At 38.8% G+C, this 15,835-nt stretch overlaps 1 protein-coding gene across 1 annotated transcript in view; it reads left to right on the top strand.

Moving 5' to 3' along the window:
* col27a1a (collagen, type XXVII, alpha 1a) overlaps positions 1–15,835 on the top strand; it is a 282,454-nt gene that overhangs the window by 23,805 nt on the left and 242,814 nt on the right. The gene's annotated exons all lie outside the window — the stretch shown is intronic.

Here is a 15,835-nt window from a genome sequence, read left to right as displayed (position 1 = left end):
ACTCACATAAAGAGACCTTTGAAAAGACTACCTATCTGACAGGATGTCTAAAAAAACCTCTAAACACAGAGGAATCTTAATTTGTGAGAAATAGAGAGATTAGCTAATCCTGTGGTAATAACAACATATTTAACTGTTTTGGATAACATACAAGGATGTATAATGCCAATCTACCAACGGGACACATCAGAGACCTTCTGTTCTCATATCAAGGATACACTCTGCTCTCGCTCATGTGAAAAACATGAGAGTGAGATGAGATGGGGGTGCAGAAAGAGAGAAAGGGTGGGGGTATAAAAAGAAAGATGAATAAAGACAAAGAGAGAGAGATTGAAATAGAGACAGAGATAGACCGGGAGAAATACTAATTGACTCTGGTAAAAACAACACATTTAACTGTTTTGGATAACATATAATGATGCATAATGCCAGTCTACCAGTGGGCCACATCAGAGACATTAACAAAAACACAATCACTTAATTGGGGCATCCAGAACTAGCTGTATACAGGTATATAGGTCACACTCACCTCAGCCACTGTGGAGACAGATGCTTGTCTCTCCTCTGATTCATTTTGCGTCTCTTGCAAGTCCCATAAATGACCATGTGTAAAATACACATAATAAAAATGTAATATGTTTATGAACATCAAATCAACTTTGCACATCACTATAACAACTGTGTCAGTCCTATCAGAAGATGAATACTCACATTTTGTGATACAGTGAAGTGGCACAGTGTTTCTTTCTTTTCTACATTGAGGTCTGTCAAGGTTCTGACAAATTATCCTACAGAAAAAATGCATTTGGCATATTAGGATTGTGAGCATGTCCGTCCCAGAGAAAGCCACAATCGGCAATCTGTTCAGTGTTCTGGGCTAACTGGGTGACAGTTTCTAGCTACATTTTCAAATCAGCTCGCCAGCGATTTAACTTGACTTAAACTAACTCTAAATGACAAGATAATGTATAATTTCTTAATGGTAGCTAGCTAGCTAGCTAGCTATATGAACTTTGGCGCTTGTGCAGTGGAAACATGTTATGTGCTAAGCATGTGTATTCTAGCTAGCTAGCTAAGGTAGGTTGTTATCAAACGTTAACACTCACCGTAATTTCCATCTTGTCCAAGTATAGAGTGGGGCAAAAAAGTATTTAGTCAGCCACCAAATGTGCAAGTTCTCCCACTTAAAAAGGTGAGAGAGGCCTGTAATATTCATCATAGGTACACTTCAACTATGACAGACAAAATGAGAAGAAAAAAATCCAGAAAATCACATTGTAGGATTTTTTATGAATTTATTTGCAAAATATGGTGGAAAATAAGTATTTGGTCAATAACAAAAGTTTATCTCAATACTTTGTTATATACCCTTTGTTGGCAATGACAGAGGTCAAATGTTTTCTGTAAGTCTTCACAAGGTTTTCACACACTGTTGCTGGTATTTTGGCCCATTCCTCCATGCAGATCTCCTCTAGAGCAGTGATGTTTTGGGGCTGTTACTGGGCAACACGGACTTTCAACTCCCTCCAAAGATTTTATATGGGGTTGAGATCTGGAGACTGGTTAGGCCACTCCAGGACCTTGAAATGCTTCTTACGAAGCCACTCCTTCATTGCCCGGGCGGTGTGTTTGGGATCATTGTCATGCTGAAAGACCCAGTTTCATCTTCAATGCCCTTGCTGATGGAAGGAGGTTTTCACTCAAAATCTCACGATACATGGCCCCATTCATTCTTTCCTTTACACGGATCAGTCATCCTGGTCCCTTTGCAGAAAAACATCCCCAATGTATGATGTTTCCACCCCCATGCTTCACAGTAGGTATGGTGTTCTTTGGATGCAACTCAGCATTCTTTGTCCTCCAAACACGACGAGTTGATAGCTAGCTGGCGGCGCTTTTTCTGCCTATATTTTGCGAGACCCTTTATTTAGAAACGTGATGTGTGACGTAGTCACGTAGCTAGAATTTTGCTGTCAACGAGTCACCACAACGACAAGCGGAAAGGTTGGACAATTTGATTTTCTAAAGTCAGTCAAACTTCCTCAGCGCATCTGACTCTGTGAGCTAGCAAATGCAAAGGACAGTGGCAAAATTCTTTCTGATCCAGCTTACAGTATCATGCATTTTACTGTTGTGATCAAGACACAGACAGCCATACTGTACAGTGTGTGTGTGTATGCAACTGTGTGTTATGTAACTCTGTGTGTGTGTGTGTGTGTGTGTGAGAGTGAGACCTGAGGGAAGCCCCTCTTACTTCCATAGTAGAAAGACCTCTTTGTCTGCATCTAATTAAGGGCATTTTAACCCCAACAGCCCTCTCACCTTGTCTGTGGTAGTAGGGCACGTCAGTTTCAGCCAGATACATTCAGCATGTAGCAAAACTGCCACCTGTAATCCATCTCATATAGAAGGTGCACCTTATTGAGGCTAAGGGTGTCTGAAGTGTGGTTCAGAGATAGAAACGGGTATATACACAGACATCCCTCGCCCCCTCAGACAGCCAACACTGATCTACACCAGGCACCACAGAGGAGAGAGGAAGGGAGCGGGCAGGCTTAAGCTAATTTACAGGTTCCCCTCAAACACTGCTGTCTGGAGTTGACACTGAGCTTCAAACAAAACAGGCGTCCACAGAAATCCTATACAGTGAATTCCTCACCACATTGCTCACGCTCGTGCACGCTCACATGCTCACATCTATGAATGCAGACATGTTCACACCACACATACAGCTCTGTTAATAGTTTTTTATTTATTTATTTATTTAACCTTTATTTAACCACGTAGGCAAGTTGAGAAGAAGTTCTCATTTACAATTGCGACCTGGCCAAGATAAAGCAAAGCAGTTCGACACATACAATGACACAGAGTTACACATGGAGTAAAACAAACATACAGTCAATAATACAGTATAAACAAGTCTATATACGATGTGAGCAAATGAGGTGAGATAAGGGAGGTAAAGGCAAAAAAAGGCCATGGTGGCAAAGTAAATACAATATAGCAAGTAAAACACTGGAATGGTAGATTTGCAGTGGAAGAATGTGCAAAGTAGAAATAAAAATAATGGGGTGCAAAGGAGCAAAATAAAAAAATACAGTAGGGAAAGAGGTAGTTGTTTGGGCTAAATTATAGGTGGGCTATGTACAGGTGCAGTAATCTGTGATCTGCTCTGACAGTTGGTGCTTAAAGCTAGTGAGGGAGATAAGTGTTTCCAGTTTCAGAGATTTTTGTAGTTCGTTCCAGTCATTGGCAGCAGAGAACTGGATGGAGAGGCGGCCAAAGAAAGAATTGGTTTTGGGGGTGACCAGAGAGATATTATACCTGCTGGAGCGTGTGCTACAGGTGGGTGATGCTATGGTGACCAGCAAGCTGAGATAAGGGGGGACTTTACCTAGCAGGGTCTTGTAGATGACAGGGAGCCAGTGGGTTTGGCGACGAGTATGAAGCGAGGGCCAGCCAACGAGAGCGTATAGGTCGCAATGGTGGGTAGTATATGGGGCTTTGGTGACAAAACGGATTGCACTGTGATAGACTGCATCAAATTTGTTGAGTAGGGTATTGGAGGCTATTTTGTAAATGACATCGCCGAAGTCGAGGATTGGTAGGATGGTCAGTTTTACAAGGGTATGTTTGGCAGGATGAGCGAAGGATGCTTTGTTGCGAAATAGGAAGCCAATTCTAGATTTAACTTTGGATTGGAGATGTTTGATGTGGGTCTGGAAGGAGAGTTTACAGTCTAACCAGACACCTAGGTATTTGTAGTTGTCCACGTATTCTAAGTCAGAGCCGTCCAGAGTAGTGATGTTGGACAGGCGGGCAGATGCAGGCAGCGATCGGTTGAAGAGCATGCATTTAGTTTAACTTGTATTTAAGAGCAATTGGAGGCCACGAAAGGAGAGTTGTATGGCATTGAATAGTGTGCAGAAGACATGACCCTCACAGGGAGAAATATAAAGAGTTATACAGGGCTCTGCAGAACGGTGAGGCTGCCTCTGTGGGCTTACATTTAACACCTGCATATATAAAAGCTGCCTCTTAACTCCCCCCTAAAACAAATGCCTTTTCAGTCTCTTGCCGCTCGCCACACGTGCATACTGCAGAACACACTCAACACCACCCTCAGGCCAGATGGAGGAATGGTTTCCATTTGAAAGATAAGCGCTTGTTGTTGATTGCTAAAATAATCAATCGGTAACCCAATTTTACACTGCAGGTTTAGCATTCCTCACTTTAGATAGTTGTTGTTCATTTCTAGGTTAGTCAACGACACTCTGAAATACCATAGTAGAATACTACTAGGGCTGTTGCAGTGACCATATTACCATCATTCCGGCAGTCATGTGCCATGATCACAGTAATCTTCTCTTATCCACTCTGGACATGCTTTGTTAGTACCCAATTTGCTAATGACATTCAGGCCCGAATGGCCTGGTACTCAGGGCTCTATTGTTCCTCTAACCACTCTGACATCAATGAAAATGCAATCTTAAATCACAAACACATCATCAAAACAGTATGCTACTTTTAAAGCTCACCTCACTGTGATGATCAATTTGAAGGAAGAAGTTCAACAGCAGGTTGAAACTGAGTGCAAAACATGGTCATTGTGGATGTTGTTTCAAACACAACAAAATGGACAGCGCTTTCTAAGGTGAGGATTAATTCAAAAACATACATAGGCATATGCATAGGCTTGTGCCATTATACAATACATATGACATATTACGCATGGCAGAAAAACATGAAACAAAACTGATTTAAGATGTCTTTGGTATAAAATTGGTCTAGACTCTACTCCACAATTAAACAAATTTGAGTAATTGCCTTTGAGTGTGTAATGTATTCATTTGCATATGCTATGCTCCAGAATGTATATCCACAAGTCTCGGAGAGAATGTACAGTGCATTCCGAAAGTATATTGACCCCTTCCCTTTTTACACATTTTGTTGCGTTACAGCCTTATTCTAAAATGGATGAAATATGTTTTCCCACATCAATCTACACACAATGCCCCATAATGACAAAGCGAAAACAGGTTTTTAGACATTTTTGCAAATGTATTACAAATAAAAAACAGAAAAACCTACATAGGTATTCAGACCCTTTGCCATGAGACTGGAATTTGGGCTCTGCATCCTGTTTCCATTGACCATTCTTGAGAGGTTTCTACAACTTGTTTGGAGTCCACCTGTGGTAAATTCAATTGATTGGACATGATTTGGAAAAGGACACACCTGCCTATATAAGGTCCCATAGTTGACTGGGCATGTCAGAGCAAAAACCAAGCCATGAGGTCGTAGAGCTCCGACACAGGGTTGTGTCGATACACAGATCTGGGGAAGGGTACCAAAACATTTCTGCAGCATTGAAGGTCCCCGAGAACAGTGGCCTCCATCATTCTTAAATGGAAGAAGTTTGGAACCACCAAGAGTCTTCCTAGAGCTTATGCATACGCATAGGCTTATGAGCCCAAGCCTGAAAAGCAACCTGAATAAAACAATCATTCTGAATCTAAAATAATTGAACATATTAGTAAATACAAGATTAAATAGAGAATAGTTTGATGGGTGAAGATCTAACTTGGCAAGGGAACAGCTTGGCAGCCTAAGGCAAGGAGCAGAGCGCAAGCTCTTTTCGCTACTTTCTCAAATCATCAACAGCCAATAGTTACATCATGCAGCCCATATATGTTTTGATTTGTAAGACATTCTAAGGTTTGTATCAGTTACAACTAAAGTTGCCAAATAACTATAAATCTAGCGAATAGGACTTGTTTCAAATGATCACTTTTACGCTCAACATAGCCACTCCATATGTGCACTCGCTCCAGAATGGGAAATATACCCTCTCTATTTTATTCAGGTAAGTTCAATTATATTCTTGTTACTATAAAATCATATAATATAAAATAATGCCACGGGACTTATAAGCATATCTTGTCAGCCAAATGAATAACAAGCCTACAGTTTACGGTGTGGAGCATAGCCTGGTAACATACAGTAGACCAATTTATATTCTGTTCTTAGGAAATACATTTTCTCCAAATCATCATGTTTCTTTCGACCTGGTGTCGTGGAAATTTCCTCTATTTACCAAATCATGAGAGCAAACCACACACAAGTCAGAGTAAGTTATCACAAAGTCCATCTTTAATTATGAGCTCTATCACAACCCTGTGACTCTCAGATCAATTCAGTGTCTATCCATGAATTCTCTGAGAGTCCCTTCCACATTTCAACTGAGATCCTTTATAGCAAAGACACACACAGGATAAGACAGCATCGGCATAATTCATCGTTCAGCTTTGTCTCCTTTCTCAAACTCAGAACCATAAACCAATCCTCCATATCAACAGGCATATATCAAATCCATCCTATCTTGACAAGATCACAGAGACACACTGACTGGCACACAGACATTTTGGAGCCAAGAGATACACGCTTGACCTCTCCCCTCTCTCCGGCCCAAACAACTTAGTCTTGACATAGAACAGATACTGCAACCCCGCCACAGTATTATACAAAAATAACATTCTGATGAGAAGTAACTTACAAACATATGATGAATATAAAACATCTTACCTATGTTACTAACCAATTCTGATTATTCCCCAACATTCCCCTCTCAAGGGACATTGTCCCTTCTAAAGAATCAGAATATTAATTACATACTCAATATAAAAATTCAAATCCCCTCAATGTCAAATACCTTAGCTTATATGTAAGCTTTCTCCCTTCTGAAACTAAGTTTACAACCTTTATTCTACAAGACAAACTTGCACATGTTTAATAACACAAAATAAAAACATAACATATAAATGCTCTTTAAGTTACATGAGAACCAGTGTCTAAACACAGGCCTCCTCACAACATATAGGACAGACATCCCTCTAACACACATCAATATTAGCAGATTTACTTACATTCAGTATAATTATCCCATAATTCTACTACTAACTTTTAAAATAATGATTATAATACAGATCAGTATCTCAATGCATTCTTAATCTAAATTACTACAATTTACATGGTGTAGACCTCTTCAATCAACCTGATACCACAAAAGTATAAACAATTTTAATGGCACAATTGACCAACCCCCCCCCCCCCTCTCAGGCACTGCTTCTTCTGGCGTCTCTTTCGTTTTTCTTCAGATAGCTTTACAGTTCAAAGTGGACGGCCCATGATAATGTCCCAATTTCAATGTCTCATCTTTACCACTCATGTCTTGTCCATTCGTCAACCAATATACCAGCATCATAATAAAATGTTAGAACAGATCTTTCTCCATGATCACTCCAAGTGGACTCTCACAGTATGAGAGAAAAGCAGTTGATAGCTTAGATCTGATACTGTACACCAATTTCTGGCTTGGTTCTTTTCTCTTGGTAGAAGTGGTTCGGAAGGTCTTCTTCAACACCTTTGTCACTCTTCTTCAGCCAGTTAGAGGGGGTTTTGAGGTACACACACTATTCGGTCCAATTATCTCTTCCATGCATTAAGATACCGTCTGATGTCACTTTTCATGATAACCTCGAAAGAACAGATCAGAACAGTTTAGTTCAGTTCATTAACTACATGATAAATTATTACTTTTACCAATTATTCTTAATACACATATCTAAACATATTTCACAGAGAATATCAAAACATTCTATTGAAACTATTCTTTCAAATTGGTTTATACTCCCCATCTCACTGTCAACTCCATCATAGAGCCAAGGATCAAGAAGTTAGACCTATACCTTGGGAATAAAACAAAACAAACACAACAAATACAATACACTCAACAATACAATGCACTCCTTCACATATCACTTAAGTTGTATAACTTCAATTCAAACCCTCAAAAAACTGAATCCTCCCCCATGTTTTACACACATCTCTCCATATGAGAGTAATTTAAAACAAAACTAAAAAAAATTGTAAAACAAAATTTCAACTAACCTAATCAAATTAAAATCACTAAACTGAAAAAAAAACTCCACAAAGAAAAATGATTTAACCCCTATGGTCATAGGAAAATAGACTTAAAGCAGCATACCCTTAGTTAAAAGCAATGCCCTTCACAGTGGTCCAAATTACAAATATGGCTAAGAAACATATTTACCAATTACACAAATTATTTTGAAAGCAGTATTACAAATGACCATAAACTCATTATCCAAATGGCTTTCCAATGCGGGTGATCAAGCCACAACGGAAAGTCATCAGAAGGTCATAGGTCCCTCCAAAGCAGTGTTTTTCACTATATAAAACAATTTGCAAACAATAATCAACTAGTTCCAACATTTTTGTATTTCCATGTTCCCAGAACATTCCTTTATCAAAATAATTTGCGTGTGTAAAACAAAAAACTTCCAGGCCCCCTCCAATGTGGTAGTTTATGGCCTCAATTTCACTCACTCTCCCCAAGAGTATAGTCCCTGGAAACATTCCAGAGAGAGACAGTGAAATATAAATTTTCCCGGAGAAAACACAAAGCACTTAGTTAGTATTCATTTACACTACATCGATTCAGAAACTCAAACGTGAACTATAAACCAAACCTAATGATAATTCCACTGTACCTCAAATCATTAATCATACGTTTTAATCACCATCAATGTATATGTATGATACAATGTTTAATTAAGTTAAATCAACTCCTAAAAAAAACTTTCATCAGCAATCTAATAATTTCAACCTGTTGATATAAATTTAGTAAAAACCAATCCTGATTTTTTTTAAACAAATCTAAAATCTTTCAAAAGTTGGTGCTGTCTCATCAGCGTAAAAATCAAAACAAACTTGTTATTTTTTCCCACTCATATCCACAAAGCTTTCATTCCCCAAAACATATGAAATTATTTTGACTATTGCGGTAACAACACTATAATTAAAATATATGATACTCCCCCACTTAACATATTAGTTTAGTATTCTGCCAACAGGCTCTCATACTACTCAATCCAGCAATCACCTTTAATGACCTGACATTGTTCCACATAATGGAAACATACTATAATGTTAGACTACATGAACTTTCCTGCTCAAATTAACTGGTGTTACTTAAACAATCAAACCAAGAATCAATAACCATCAGAATCTATTCTCACAATGTCCTACTCACTCACAACTTTCAGTTTAACTCTCCTATTTATTTTTCCCCCAGTGGGCAAAAATATAACCCCTCTCATTTCAACGTTTTTTCCTTACCTCTATCGTAAGATTAAAACCCAACTTTATAACTTCCTCTTCTCTTTGCTCTCCCCACTTATGAAATGTATCCTATTTCTTTAAAAATAACACGCGCAGCGCCAAAATTATAACATGCGTCAGTCAATCTATAAGAATGAAAATAATTTCGATAATCACTTTTTATTGCCATTCTCTCTCCGCTATTATTCAGAATTTCTTTAACTTAGGTAACTGTCTTCTCTATTGATACAGTCATTTAAATACGACTCAATTCTCAATACATTATTTCAGCAGATAATTTAGTGAACAGACATCGTCTTGCATCAGAATTCGCTTCGTTATTATTTTAAGTTGAATTAGTCTATCAATTTAACCTAAACAATCTATTGAAAACGTTCAATTTATCCCTTCTATCAATTTGAACCAGACAAGCTATTAAAACGTTCAGTTTATATCTTATACAAACACTAGCGACCATAACTTTCCAGGCAAAATAGATTATTTTACAATCAAAAACTCAGAATTCAGTCAGCGCAATGACTGGGAATGGAACCCCAGCCTCCCACGTTGCAGGCGAGAATTCTACCACTGAACCACTAAATGCTATGTGAAAAACTAAGATTCACCGCAAATAAACCCCATTTACAAGTAAAATCAAAATACGTCACTATCGGCAATTCCCAGAAGAATAATAGCCCAATTTTAATAGTACAAACGCTACTCCAGCTATGATTCTCAAATTCCAAACAAATATATTAGCAATCAAAGAATAAAATTGACAGTTAATGACTAGGAAACAGATATTGCGCCTTTTAATAAAAGTAGATTATGTTTACTTATGCAACGTATTTCAGTTACTTTACTACATCACATTAATCACGCAATGATAATTAGTTTGATGGAAAACCTTAGGCTTTGTATGACATTTTAAATTACATTGAGATTCCCCCTTAATTCTCTCTAACTTTATTCAGTTTATTCAATAAATCTCACAACTTCTCTCATACTGGGAAGAAAAAATATAACATGTTCAGACCTTAAGGGCAGTTAAATTTCAAATGTTTCACCCAGACGGAGATAATCCAATATGCGTTTTATAGTTACATCGTTAGGGTAAGATAACCAAAAGTGGACACACTCTAATCAGTTTCTAGAGCTCAATTTCCCAGATTTTATAGATAATATTAATAGTGCTTAAAAACTTAATCTTTATCAAATTATCCATTTAAGATACCAACTCAAAACCTACGTACGTCTACGAATGGGTGGTTTAAATTGTATCTAATCATTCTCAGCATTACTTTATCAAATCTCTAGTAATTGATTATACACACATACAATTTATATAAAACTTTTTTTATATAAAACTTTAGAAATCTTAGGTACTCACACAGAACTTTCAGGATCACCCACACAGGATTGGTCAGATGTTCACACAGGATTGGTCAGATGTTCACACAGAACTGGTCAGACGTCCACAAATAACATCAGAACATAAAAAGGTTTGCCCACACAGAGTCAACCCTACCCCGCTCACACAGAACGGTCCGACAACTATTACCTAGTGATCCCATAACAAAATACTCACATAGAGTAACCCAGGGCATACCTGGCTAGCACATTTAAAATAATTGGAATTCACCAAATCTGAGGGTCACTTAGACAAATCACACAGACGCACAGAATGAGGTCCTTCTTCCAATAGGGCTTCACCAAGTGCCGTGTTTCACCTAGAACACAGTCCCCTGGCCCCTCACCCCGACAGACCTCACCAAATCCCCACTGATCAATTCAGTGTCAGGAGGGCTCTTGGTCACTGACAACCGGACAGTGCAGAGTATCTTTTGAGTCCACAAAACCCCCAGATTACTCTCCTCTGACTCGGCCCTGCTTACGCCGCCAAGGTGCCTTCCTTACAAAGGAATTCACGCTCAGAGTATACGGAACAGGCATAATTAAAAAACTCGACTTCAAATCTGTGTGGTTCGCTCACCTTTTTCTTTAAAAAAAACTCAGTTCGAGATGTGGTATCCACTCGGCTCGCTTCCTCTTAGATCAAAGGTTGGTCCATCTGCTTCGTTCCCGAAGTGTGGTTTCTCTGAGATCCCAAGTTTAGGGGATCCCTCGTGCACGATTTATTTACCTAGATCGTAGGAACGGTCACCGAGTGAAGATTCACATCCCCTCCTCGTCGCCAAATGTCGTGGAAATTTACTCTATTTACCAAATCATGAGAGCAAACCACACACAAGTCAGAGTTAGTTATCACAAAGTCCATATTTAATTATATGAGCTCTATCACAACCCTGTGACTCTCAGATCAATTCAGTGTCTATCCATGAATTCTCTGAGAGTCCCTTCCACATTTCAACTGAGATCCTTTATAGCAAAGACACACACAGGATAAGACAGCATCGGCATAATTCATCGTTCAGCTTTGTCTCCTTTCTCAAATCCTCCATATCAACAGGCATATATCAAATCCATCCTATCTTGACAAGATCACAGGGACACACTGACTGGCACACAGACATTTTGGAGCCAAGAGATACACGCTTGACCTCTCCCCTCTCTCCGGCCCAAACAACTTAGTCTTGACATAGAACAGATACTACAAAAATAACATTCTGATGAGAAGTAATTTACGAATATATGATGAATATAAAACATCTTACCTATGTTACCAACCAATTCTGATTATTCCCCAACACTGACTAAAAAAAATCATAGATTTATTGTGACGGTGTATATGAACTACATTTTTCACTTTATTTTCTCATGAAAATAACTGGCTGACAAAATGTCATGAAAATGTGTCACATGGTGACTGTCAAGCAAATACCTGCTGGTCTCATGGTAATTGACTGTTACTTAACATTAACACATTTAGCACCTCCTAGTTTTCACGCATAGCCAACAAACCACTGATGCAGACCTTTGGAACATCTACATTTTAAGAAGTCTAATTAATCCATGTAATTTAGCCTACACATCACAATAAATCCATTATTTATTTTAGAAAGGTCTAAAGAAACATGATATGAAGAAAATTTCAGAAGAACAGAATAATAAACTCGGAGTCCTTATGTTAGGCCCTGATCTGGCTATGACATATGGTTGTAGTTCATTTAGGAGACAAGATTTGCTTAGAATTCCGTGGCATTATTTTATATAATTTTATAGTATGAAGAACACAATTGAACATAACTGAATAAAATCTAAATAATACTTTCTCCAAACGATGTGTTTATTCTCTGTTCAGCAGTTAACAAAGAAAGGTCCTCAAATATGCTTATTTTAGTTGTGATACATACAGTAGCAGTCAAAAGTTTGGACACATCTACTCATTCAAGGGCTTTTCTTTATTTTTACTATTTTCTACGTTGTAGAATAATAGTGAAGACATCAAAACTATGAAATAACACTTATGGAATCATGTAGTAACCAAAACAGTGTTAAATCAAAATATATTTTATATTTGAGATTCTTCAAAGTAGCCAGCCTTTGCCTTGATGACAGCTTTGCACACTCTTGGCATTCTCTCAACCAGCTTCATGAGGTAGTCACCTGGAATGCTTTTCAATTAACAGGTGTGCCTTGTTAAAAGTTAATTGGTGGAATTTATTTTCTTCTTATTGCAATTGAGCCAATCAGTTGTGTTGTGACAAGGTAGGGATGGTATACGGAAGATAGCCCTATTTGGTAAAAGACCATATTATGGCAAGAAAAGCTCAAATAAGCAAAGAGAAATGACAGACCATCATTACTTTAGACATGAATGTCAGTCAATCTGGATTATTTGAAGAACTTTGAAAGTTTCTTCAAGTGCAGTTGCAAAATTCATCAAGCAGTATAATTAAACTGGCTCTCGTGTGGAACGCCACAGGAAGTATCACAAAATAGAAACGTTTGGTCAGAGCCATCATTTTTTTTTGTTATTTTTGTTAATTGTTGTTACTCTATACTGAATAAAAATGTAAATGCAACATGCAACAATTTCAAGGATTTTACTGAGTTACAGTCAGTCAATTGAATTAAATTCATTAGGCCCCAATCTATGGATTTCACATGATTGGATAGGGGTGCAACAATGGATGGACCTGGGAGGGCTTAAGCCCACCCACTGGGGAGCCAGGCCCAGACAATCGGAAAGAGCCCTTTTGTGAGGAAAAACTCAGTCACAGACTCCTCAATTTCATCAGCTGTTCGTTCGGGTGGCTGGTCATAGACGATCCCGCAGGTGAAGAAGCCAAATGTGGAGGTTCTGAGCTGGAGGGGTTACATGTGGTCTGTGATTGTGAGGCCGGTTGAACTTACTGTCAAATTCCCTAACAGCACTTTAACATTAAATTCTCCGGCAACATCTCTGGTAGACATTCCTGCTGTCAGAATGCCAATTGCAACACTCAACCTTAAAACTTGAGACATCTGTGGCATTGTGTTGTGTGTCAAAAGTGGCCTTTTATTGTCCCCAGCAGAAGGTGCATCTGTCTAAGGATCATACTGTTTAATCAGCTTCTTTAGATGCCACACCTGTCAGGTGGATGGAGTATCTTGTCAAGGGAGAAATTATGACTAGCAGGTATATAAACGAATTAGTGCACAACATTGGAGAGAAATACGCTTTTTGTGCATCTGGAAAATTTCAGAGATATTTTTATTTCAGCTCATGAGACCTGGGACCAACACTTTACATGATCAGTATATTTGAGGTATTGTTGTTGTTATTATAATATTGTCTGGTGGCTTTCTTATATTTTCCCTCTTTTTGACTTACAGTGCCTTGCGAAAGTATTCGGCCCCCTTGAACTTTGCGACCTTTTGCCACATTTCTGGCTTCAAACATAAAGATATAACACTGTATTTTTTTGTGAAGAGTCAACAACAAGTGGGACACAATCATGAAGTGGAACGACATTTATTGGATATTTCAAACTTTTTTAACAAATCAAAATCTGAAAAATTGGGCGTGCAAAATTATTCAGCCCCTTTACTTTCAGTGCAGCAAACTCTCTCCAGAAGTTCAGTGAGGATCTCTGAATGAGCCAATGTTGACCTAAATGACTAATGATGATAAATACAATCCACCTGTGTGTAATCAAGTCTCCGTATAAATGCACCTGCACTGTGATAGTCTCAGAGGTCCGTCAAAAGCTCAGAGAGCATCATGAAGAACAAGGAACACACCAGGCAGGTCCGAGATACTGTTGTGAAGAAGTTTAAAGCCGGATTTGGATACAAAAAGATTTCCCAAGCTTTAAACATCCCAAGGAGCACTGTGCAAGCGATAATATTGAAATGGAAGGAGTATCAGACCACTGCAAATCTACCAAGACCTGGCCGTCCCTCTAAACTTTCAGCTCATACAAGGAGAAGACTGATCAGAGATGCAGCCAAGAGGCCCATGATCACTCTGGATGAACTGCAGAGATCTACAGCTGAGGTGGGTGACTTTGTCCATAGGACAACAATCAGTCGTATATTGCACAAATCTGGCCTTTATGGAAGAGTGGCAAGAAGAAAGCCATTTCTTAAAGATATCCATAAAAAGTGTCGTTTAAAGTTTGCCACAAGCCACCTGGGAGACACACCAAACATGTGGAAGAAGGTGCTCTGGTCAGATGAAACCAAAATTGAACTTTTTGGCAACAATGCAAAACGTTATGTTTGGCGTAAAAGCAACACGGCTGAACACACCATCCCCACTGTCAAACATGGTGGTGGCAGCATCATGGTTTGGGCCTGCTTTTCTTCAGCAGGGACAGGGAAGATGGTTAAAATTGATGGGAAGATGGATGGAGCCAAATACAGGACCATTCTGGAAGAAAACCTGATGGAGTCTGCAAAAGACCTGAGACTGGGACGGAGATTTGTCTTCCAACAAGACAATGATCCAAAACATAAAGCAAAATCTACAATGGAATGGTTCAAAAATAAACATATCCAGGTGTTAGAATGGCCAAGTCAAAGTCCAGACCTGAATCAAATCGAGAATCTGTGGAAAGAACTGAAAACTGCTGTTCACAAATGCTCTCCATCCAACCTCACTGAGCTCGAGCTGTTTTGCAAGGAGGAATGGGAAAAAAATTCAGTCTCTCGATGTGCAAAACTGATAGAGACATACCCCAAGCGACTTACAGCTGTAATCGCAGCAAAAGGTGGCGCTACAAAGTATTAACTTAAGGGGGCTGAATAATTTTGCACGCCCAATGTTTCAGTTTTTGATTTGTTAAAAAAGTTTGAAATATCCAATAAATGTCGTTCCACTTCATGATTGTGTCCCACTTGTTGTTGATTCTTCACAAAAAAATAAAGTTTTATATCTTTATGTTTGAAGCCTGAAATGTGGCAAAAGGTCGCAAAGTTCAAGGGGGCCGAATACTTTCGCAAGGCACTGTATTTAGCTCTACAAACTGGTGGATTTTGGCTTTAGAGAATGACTTTATGAAGCATGGCTTTAAGCATTGTGGACCCTTGTCTCTCTCTCTGTGTGTGTGTTTGCCTCTATGTGTGTGTGTGTGTGTGTGTGTGTGTGTTTGTTTGTGTATTACGGTGGCGTGAGAGGGCAGAGGGGGCAAATGCAGTGAAAACTATTCCTGAGCCTCCAAAGGGTAAATTACACCTCTGGTCTGACGACAGTGGGCTCTGTAAT

This window comes from Oncorhynchus mykiss, chromosome 5 (assembly GCF_013265735.2).
Source record: "Oncorhynchus mykiss isolate Arlee chromosome 5, USDA_OmykA_1.1, whole genome shotgun sequence".
NCBI classification, from domain to species: Eukaryota; Metazoa; Chordata; class Actinopteri; order Salmoniformes; family Salmonidae; genus Oncorhynchus; species Oncorhynchus mykiss.
This window is presented reverse-complemented; position numbering and strand designations above follow the sequence as displayed.